The sequence below is a fragment of the Mastomys coucha genome, unplaced genomic scaffold, assembly GCF_008632895.1.
Source record: "Mastomys coucha isolate ucsf_1 unplaced genomic scaffold, UCSF_Mcou_1 pScaffold14, whole genome shotgun sequence".
NCBI lineage: Eukaryota > Metazoa > Chordata > Mammalia > Rodentia > Muridae > Mastomys > Mastomys coucha.
The window spans coordinates 127,857,418-127,867,623 of NW_022196896.1; the positions used below are offsets into that span (position 1 = coordinate 127,857,418).

The 10,206-nt window shown below is 40.2% G+C and overlaps 1 protein-coding gene across 1 annotated transcript in view; it reads right to left on the reverse strand.

Moving 5' to 3' along the window:
* Nucleotides 1-10,206, reverse strand: part of Fbxl17 (F-box and leucine rich repeat protein 17) — a 426,380-nt gene that overhangs the window by 157,055 nt on the left and 259,119 nt on the right. The window lies entirely within an intron of this gene.

Here is a 10,206-nt window from a genome sequence, read left to right on the forward strand (position 1 = left end):
AAAAAAAAAAAAAAAAGAAAATTTCATTTTTCAGGGAGATAAATATGGATCTATTTGTATTTTCTGCAAGCAGACATCCACTTAGACCAGCACCATTTGCTGAAGATGCTTTCTTTTTTCAATTGTGTAGTTTTGGCTTCTTTGTCAAAAATCAAGCATTGATCCGTGTGTGGGTTTATTCCTGGGTTTTCGATTATATCCCACTAAACAACCTGTCACGGAGTTTCTGCCAACACCATGCAGTTTGTATTACTATACCTCTGCAGTAAAGCTTGCAGTCGGGGATAGTGATACCTCCAGGAGTTCTTCTATTGTACGGGATTCTTTAGCTATCTTGGGGTTTTTGTTTTTCCATATGAGGCCAATAGGGGCTCACAGAGACTGAACCACCAACCGAAGAGTATGCATGAGATGGACGTAGGCCCCCTAACACTTACGTAACAGATATACAGCTTTGTCTTTATGTGGGACCCCAACAGCGAGAGCAGGGGCTGTAAGTGACTCTGTAACCTGCTTTGGACCCCTTACCCCTAAACAGGCTGCCTTGTCTAGACTCAATGGGAGTCTAGTGTATACCTGATGAAGAACATAAATCTAGTCCTACTGCAACTTGGTATGCTAAGGCTGGCTGATGTCCATGGGAGGTCTCCCCTTCTCTGAGGAGAAAGGAAGGTGGATGGGGGAGGGGAGGGGAGAGGAGGAAGGGGAGAAAAAATAGACTAATAAAATTATAAAAAGGAAAAAAGATTTGTTTTTAATAATTCAAATGAATTGCTATATACACTAATTATACAGTTACATGTTTTAAAATCTTCTTTGATTTTCACTTACATTAAAACATTTTTCAATATAGCCTTAGCAGAACTCTGGTAGAGAATTCAGTGAATTTTAAAAATAATGATCAGCCACACTACCTATTCCATAGCTCAGTCAGCTATAATATCAGCAAGCTATACTGACAGACACACAGGCAGGGCGCCCTCAATGCAGTCTCTGTTTAATCTGTATAGACAGCAGTTAAGCAAAGGATAAAAAGCAAAGAGTCATTGACCTTTCCTACGAAGTAAGGGTCAAGCAATTTGATACCTATGTGTATAATTCATCAAAACTCGCTTGGCAGCCATCTCTGTCTTTCAGATATTTCATTGGCTGCCTGGCTTATTTGTAGGTAGCTTCATGAAATGTCAGGGAATTTTATATAATTTTATCCTGTATAATTCATTTTTGAAGGTTAAATTAGTAAGAAAGACATATTTTTCTTTTAAAGTACTTTTATAGAATTCTGTCTAATGGAATGATAAACATTTCAGGTTTCCTAGGGCAGTCAGGTAAACACACAGTTTTGGCTATTTAATATAAAAAGATTTATGATTAAAACAGCTAATTTTTTGTAACTACAATAGAAATCTTGAAAGAGTAACATAATACAACTGTGACTGTCATGGTGATTATTGTGAAGGGAAACATTAACACCTAGCTTCCTATCATTTGGCTTTAATGCAACATTGTAATAAGTTCACGAGAAAGAAATGCTAAAAGAAGAAATCAAACAGCTCAAACAAAGGCCAAATATTCTATATGACTTAAAATGAATTTTCTCATGCTACAAATAAAAAAATGAAAGTCATACATTATTACATAATCCTAATGATTTAAAATTTCCTAAACACTTTCTGCAAGAGTTAAGATCCATATTTTACCCTCTTTACTGGATTAAAAAAAACTAATCCAATATGCTGTGGCGACAGCAGAAAGAAAAGGCAAAGCAGTAATTGTATTTTATTCCCATGCTTCATACAGATAGTTCAAAATGCCTGACCTCATATTTGACTGGGAATGACACTAAGCACATGCATGATTCCATTGGATCTGTTCCTTCCCTATCTATTGCTAGATGTGGCACAAGCCCACACACACATTACAGACTCACAGAGGGCAGAGGGAGCAGCTAATAGAGAGAATGCTACTCTCCCAGAGAATCTGACGCTGTCCTGTTCCACAGCCGAAGACTAGCACGTGTACAGAATAAGACATGCTCCCGAATCACTGAGCATTAAGGTTTGCCCCCAGAAGACAGAGAGACAGACAGAATATATAGATTGTTATGAGTAGATATTGCAAAATTAGGAAACTTGCTCAAGAGCTGGTAACCAGCTACAAGGTAATGCATGACTATAATCTTTCATACTAGATAATGAGAGGAAAACGTAAGCGAAGGCCACATAAGCGAAGGATCGCCTGTTCTTAAAGGTTCAGTCATGTGAGTTTCTAGACATATATTTTATATTTATGTAATTACACATACTTAACACATTTATATGATATAAACTTATATCATATAAATATATTCATATTCATAAACCAACTGGCACATAATAGATATTATAGAAATTTGTATGATAGGTACTTATGAAAAACTTAACAATGCTTTCAAATACTTTTAAAAGGTAAAGATGTTTTCAAAGGATCATCTTGTTAATCCTGAGCAGTGTGATGGAAGTGACATTTAGACGTTCCACTTCTCCATTCCTGTCCCTATTCATATATCACACAAGAAAATGTTCTGTCCAACACAGTAAGAAAATTACATCAGTACACAGAGGCAGGGCATTAGTTCAAAAGATTCCTGATTCTTCTATGTTCTGTCCCTATCATTCCAAAGGATGAACCTCCAAATATTATTTAGAAGCATTCTACATAGATCCAGGAAGCCTTGTGACGATATAGGAATCAAAAAGGGGGGTCATGAATTCTTAGGGGAAGTCGTAGTAGTATAAAGGGTAAATGAATGGCATGGAAAATACCAAAGGTATCAGACACTGTTAAAGTGCCCATACACACCATAGCCATTAGGCCCTGGCAGTCCTCCTGAGCGCTAGAGCTCACAGGGAGGCGCATCCTTTACACGGGGGGGGGGGGGGGGGGGGGGGGGGGGGGGGACTCAATCCCCAGCCTCACCTGTAAAGGACTGAGAAGCAGACCTCAGCCTTGGCTGGAGGCCTTACATCATTTGCTTCAAAACCTGGCTCCCTGTAAACATTTTCTTCCAGATCAAGCGTCTCATGTCCATTTAGATACTCTTTAGTTTATTCTGAATTGTCTGTCCCTAGATTATTTTCTTGCTTTTATGCTTTGGCAGGGGTGTGAAGAATTGAAGTCTTACTATTGTAAATTACTAAGTAACAGCTGTTGAGAATGAAAATATAGATATATTCTCCTTCTTTCAGAATGGAGAAAAGTGCCAGAAAACCTGTTCTAAGATAGTCAAAGCTTCCAAAATTATTTTCCATAATTTTATACTCACTTGCTTTGGAGAATGTTCTAAAATACACCTGAAGCATTTGTAAAATTTAAAAACTGAAAGGTTATTTTGTGAGCTATGTAAGGTTTTTTTTTCTTTTTTTAAGAAAAGAAAACATTTATCAGTTTCAAAGGAAGAAAAAGAACTCTCAGAAATAGATTCCTAATCATCTGATTTATAAGAGAGTTAAAGGTTAATGAATTAAGCTGTGTAAGCTTCAAAATTGTCAAAGGAATTCAAACGAGCCTTGACTTATGGAAAACAATGACCCATTCTACACACATGCCGGGTTGTTCTGTTTTTGTCTCCTTCTCACAAGCCAGAGCATGGCATTAGTGACAATGAGAGGAACTAATGAGGAAATATGACTGCGCTGTTTGTAGGAGGAGTGTCCTGGGAGACCTTGTTACTGTGTGTGATGTGCTTCAAACCAGAGAGAAGCTAATTGGAGCTGCCAGACACTGGTGTGCAAATCTTACTTTAAAGGACGGGCTCAATCACCTTCGAGGTGTGAAAAGAAATCTCCCCGTTAGAGACACATTAGGACAGGGAGTGGTGGAGTTCTGAGGACGCTTCGGGATGGTCTCTCCCTAGCCACCATCCTATTTGAATAGCAGACATATATTCAAAGAGAGAACAACCTCAACAAGACAAAACAACAGCACAGATTAAAAAGAATAAAAGATATAGAGAGTGCTGTAAAGAAGCTGGTAAATGTGTACACAGACTCGGTGTGTTTAAGGCTGAATAAACATGTCGCTGAAACCTTACAATGCAAAACCCACCAGGAAAGGGCCCTGTGTAAAGGCTGTAGAGACAGAACTGGATTGTTGCCATTTCTAAAACTAAACAAGCTAGTGAGATAACTTATGTTGCATGGACTGTAGACAGACAAACTGCAGTGTCTGTGAGTAGACACACAACCTCGAAGAAGGAATTAAAGGGGTTGGCAAGGTCTACACTTCTGGTAGCGAGGAAGAAAGGGGACCGCTGTGTGCTGCCGAAGTATGTCATGCTATTCACAGGTGGGCCATTTCCGTCATCCTAGAGGATCCCAGAACACCAGGCAGCACCGGGGAAAAGCACACACACAGCGGATTGATGCTCTTCTAACGTCTGAAATGGAGTTCTGATCACAGTGGACGTGATTCACAAGTCTCCCATGCCTTCAGAGAATGTGAAACGTTGCATGGTTTAAAGGAAGGAAAATGTACCAAAAAAAAAAAAACCAAAACAACAACAACAAAAAACCCAAACACCCACCATCTGTGTCAATTCAACAACCTATGACTTGCTCATTTCCCTTATGTGAATAAGATTTACGAGTTATAGTTATAGGTTATTTTTTAAGTAACAGGATAGCTTAGCTTATAGAAACAGTGATAGAGTTATTTTTGTCTTTGTTATTTTGTAGATGGACAGACATTAGATTGTTTCAGGGACTTGACGTATGTCGGCAAGGGGATACACTGAGAGTGCTCTGTATCTCTCCAAATCCTTTCTTACGAATGCTCATCTATGGAACACCAGTAATAGAGAGTACCAAGTACAAACTACTGCTAACTCTTACAAAAACTTGTGGAAATATCCTCATAAAAGATATATAAGCTGCTTTTTTTTTTTAAAGATTGATTTGCAATTAAAATGCTAACTCATTTTCTCAAAGAACATTCTTAATATACCAAAGGGGTAGAAACTAGGAGTGGCATGCAAAATGTCACTGGCTCCACCAGTTAGCAACAATTATCTTGGGACACCAATTAAGTTCTCACTCACCAAATGCCATTCTCTAGAAAGCCAGTAACTGATCTGTGAAGCTGAGATCTATTTAGGTAGACATTTCCCACTTAACTGGGGGCCTACTCAACCCTGCTCTGTCCCTCAGGAAGGCACAGAAAGGCTACAAAATGACCACTGTAAAAACTTGTTCCTGTGGTTTTTAGACACAGGAGGGATGTCAGAAGGTAGGCAAGGCTTCGGGTCCTGCGGTTTGCAGCTCTTCTGCAGGCTTAGAGACTTCTGAGGAGGAGAAGGCAGGGCTTATGGAAACTGCAGCTTCTTTCCAGGCATGGCCATTCTCCCTGAAGGACTCTAAGCATCAGGCAGATTTCTTCTTGCGAGTCACAGAGCTCAGCAAGGAAAGAACAATACCATAGACTAATAGAATTTCCCAGTGTATTTATAAATGTCATCATGAACAACTTACATAGGGAATAGTTGTCTCTAGCTATAATTTAATTTAAATGTTTAGCAGAATGTTTAAAAATTTCCTCAGGCAGAAAGAGGCCTGCATATAAATAGCACATTCCTTTGAACTATCAGGAAAGAAAATGGCCGAAGTTTCTCTACAGGGTAGAAACGGAGACTTGAACTAACTGGCTTATAATAAATTTGACTCTGCCATTAACATTATGGATATTATTTTGAAAAATCTCATTTTTAATTTAGCCATTACATAGTACTTCTTTCTAACAAACTGAGCTAACCTTTGGGAAGCATTCCATGGAGCAAGCAAAAGGATGGGAAATAAGTTAACATCTATCTATTGAGAACCAACACGTTATCAAATCTAAAGTGTGACCAAGGCATGAGAGTATCTAATGTTGAACATAAGGCTTGCAGTGGTGAAGGATCAAACACTGCTCACTTCTGTCCTTAATATTAGTATTCATATTCATAACCATGAGTAGACAGCCAGTACAATCTGCCCAATTACTAAGACACGCATAAAGACGGCTTTTCAGGGTGAATGGAAACACTAGGAAAGACAAGTATTATAGGAGAGACTTCCTCTATTAAAGACCTTCCAACTGATGAAGTTATTATGCTGGGAGAGAATGACAGTAGTGTGGAAATGGTGACTGTTGAAAACCTTCTTTACTTTATTTTTTATTTTTTGGCTTGAGGAGCTCATAAGTTCATCCTCAGTGCCTTGAGGGGAGTCCAGACACTGGACAGCTCGGTGAAGCTATCACTGGCGCTTCCCTTTGGCATCCTGTCAGGTCAATGCACAGGGCAGTAAAAAGGTCTTATTCGTCTATGAGGTACACAAGCTTACTGTGTGCAGCAAAAGCCCAAGCACGTAAAACAAACAAACAAACAAACAAACAAACAAGACAATCAAACACAAAAGCACTACTGTCCACTGGAAGGAGCTGTGGTCTGTCAAAGCGAGCTCCTTTCCAGCAGAATGTCAGTCAGAGACAGTCCTGGCCAGCTCACCCACTCCTACCACTGATGGCGAGTAATATCAATTATAGTAATGTCAGCAATATTTCAAAGCTAATTGCCAGGCTTCTGACTTGCCTGAAAGTATGAAATCGACGTAGAAGCAGAGGTCAAAACGCCTAACTGAAGACTGCTTCCCTCTCATTCTTGACCTCTACCCACACTGTCACAAATACTGATATGAAAGTCTCATTTGTATTTTGCATAAAATATATTTTATTTTGACTCATCTTTAATTTAAAATGGCTGAGAACATTATTTTAGTGGATGATTAAAGCATTCAGGAGACGAGATTTCAGGCCTCATTTAAGAGAGAGTTAAGCATGTCCTCATCCCAAGATACCCACAACTCTGCTTTGCAGTGACAAATCACCCCTCCACAGCACTGTCTGAACGCTGGCCCACCTCCACAGGAGTTTTGTGAAACAGCCAAAGAGTGATGTTCAACACGGACCACCCTTGACCTGTGTCATCGAGGAGGAGACTCAGACAACACTCTGACTGACCAAAGGCTTCCTTCTCTTTTGGGAAGGCAGAGAACCTCAGAAAGCTACAGAGCTGGGACACAAAGACAAAAGGACGATTAAGGATGGCCTCCTGCCCCACTAGGTAACAATGGCTCTAAGCATCTCAAAACCTAGTCAACATTTTGTTTGAGCAAAGAGTTGTAGAGATAAGAAAAAAGTGGTTTAGTAGTTTTCTAGGGAAATTGGGAGAATGGCAATTTGATTCCTTGAAGGTTATAATTAGATAGTTCAAATCAATCAGCACAGAAAGAGGGCCAGTGCTTATCCTCAGGAGGCTGCAACTCCTCATTAACTCCTAAGCCCAAGTAACCCTCTGGCCACTCAGAAACTAGTAGAAGAGGTCTTGGAGCGATCTGTAAATAGAGATTATATATATAATTAATCCGGAAACTGGGAGAACGTAAATTATCTTCTTAGTCCCTAAACAGAAGCAGTATAAAATTGGTACAAAAGGAAGTGTGCATGCTCTCGGAAGGAGGAGGACGAATGAACACTCAGGCAGGGACACCACACCAATTTCACCTGAGACTGAACTCTTAGTGTTCTGAGGCTCGATGATCACAACTGTTGAACACACTGATTGCTTCTAAAGTTCTGGACTGCCGTGGCTCAGCTGCCTGGCCCTGTACCATTACATTCTAATGTTTGTGTCAGAAGGTCAATCATCTCTATAAGAGAGCAGGCTGAGCAAGCCAGGAGAAGTAAGCCAGTAAAGAACATCCCTCCATGGCCTCTGCATCAGCTCCTGCTTCCTGACCTGCTTGAGTTCCAGTCCTGACTTCCTCTGGTGATCAACAGCAATGTGGAAGTAAGCCAAATAAACCCTTTCCTCCCCAACTTGCTTCTTGGTCATGATGTTTGTGCAGGAATAGAAACCCTGACTAAGACAACCATAATCACTAGAATTCAGGTGGCTTTGCCTGGACTAGTCATCAAAGGATTCCCCATAAAGGGAAAAAGCAGCTCTGATCTTAGGGAAAGTAGCAGAAAGCTAATGAAACTAGCCCTCAAGAGTGACACAAGCCAGTGTGTGTGTGCGCGCGCGTTGGGGGTAGGGGAGCATTACCCAGGTTTTCCTAGCAGCAACTTGCAAAGGCAAGGCAGTGAATAAGCATGGAAACTGGAAAAGGCTCCTTTTACTGTTTGCTTCAAGACAGTGGAGTTCTCTGAAGGACACACAAAGTCTGAGTAACAGGAAAAACAAGTAATGCTCACAGGGCTACACTCCCTTGTTTACAGGACAGATGAACATGAAGAGGGCGACTTTCTCTACGCCACACTATAGGTTATGACAGCAACATCAACAGCCATGAGAAGTGGAATGAAAGTATTCAGACTTTGCTTTTCTTCTCTTATTTTCCTTCCTTCTTTCCTTCCTTCCTTCCTCCCTTCCTTCCTTCCTTCCTTTGTTTTTTAAGGACAGAGTTACTCTGTATAACTAACTGCCTTGGCTGTCCTGGAACTTGCTTTGTAGACCAGAGTAGCCTCCAGCTCACAGAGCTCTGCCTGACTCTGTCTCCCAAGTGCTGGGATTTTCAGTGTGCACCACCATGCCCAGCAAGTATTCAACTCAGGTTTCTGCTCCTCACAAGAAAACCCAAGTGCCTAACAAGATACATGAATATGTTCAGGCATTCAGAGTACACTGGAGGGATCAGGGGAAACAGTTTGTTAATTTCAAAGGTCGTCAGTGGAATGAAGAAGTGCCAGGAAAGCCAGATGTTAAAAAAGATGTTGGGCAAATATGCTACGAGTCAGGTTTATGCTTCTAAGAGTCTTGAAGGAATTATACCTCAGCAGTGATGAGATGTTAGAATTTTTTTTGAGGTGTTAACTTTGTGCTGATATTAGATATACAACACATTTAGGACATTTGGCAACCTTAGAGATTTGGAGAAAGAAATAGCAATTCGAAACCATGGCATAGTCCAGAACGGGGAAACTATGAGAAGTTATTGTTTAAGCAAGACTGAGCTCTATCCAGGCAAGCAAGCATTAGCTTGTATACTGGATCGATTTAAACCAGAGACTGCAAATGAGAGGGACGGTACAGCTACAGACTAAATAGGTACCAATGGCTCTAAATTTATTATCTGTTTATCCATACCAGTCATATTCTAAAAAAGCACACAAGTCTGAAAGAGAAGTATTTGAGAAGGGCCAAGTAGGTTTTAAATACAGGCAAAAAAGGAAAGTCTGGGATTTCTGTAATTCAGATGTGAAAGTTTCCACAGGTGGTGGGAGACTTTCGAATAAGCTTTCAAGGAGGCAGAGAAGGAGCAGACGAATTCATAAGATTCACAATGCAGGTGCATCTCTAACAAGATCTGAGACTCAAGATGAGCTAACAAGAGAGCAGGTGTGCTTAAGGTGTCTCTAAGGAAAGGTTTCAGCTTTAAAAAGTATTAAAATATCCCTGTCACTTACAAATTCTCCTCCCATTTCTTAATGCCATCATACCCTTGATCTGTGAGAAACTGACCTCCAGAAGTTAGTGGGTGGGGTGGGAGACACCAAAGTACTACACAAGAATAAAACAGTGATATTCACTGACTCCAGAATTTTATACATCTTTAATGATTCATGTAAAAAAGCTCTAAGCCAGAGGGATGGCTTAGTGGGTAGAAACCCGAGACCAATCCCCAGAGCGCACGTGGTATAAAGCAGAGAGCCAGCTCCAAATGTTGTCCTCCCCTGCCCCCATCCCCGTGTACCCTGGAGCAAGCCTTCACCTCTGAGTAATATACAGAATTGTAAAACAAAATAAAACAAAGCAAAGCAAAACAAAACAAAACAAAACACTTTGAAAAGTGGTGTGATTTAGAACAGAGTAGAATCCCCTAGAGTGCATTTTTCATAGCATTGACACTCTGAACACCACCCCCCTCACACACATTTTTGTTTATATTTTGACCACATTGAAACATTAAGTGATGCCACACACAAAAAAGAAATGCATGGTCTAGTAAGTAAATTTATAGAAACTATGCCCATGTCCCCCCTGGTTAAATACATAAATAAAATATATAGAACACATATATAGTGTAACGTAGGAGACAGTATGCATTTAAATGTTAAATACTATTTAAGTCCTTGCACAGCATTTCAGTTAGAAGAATGCACACACACACACACACACACACACGGGGG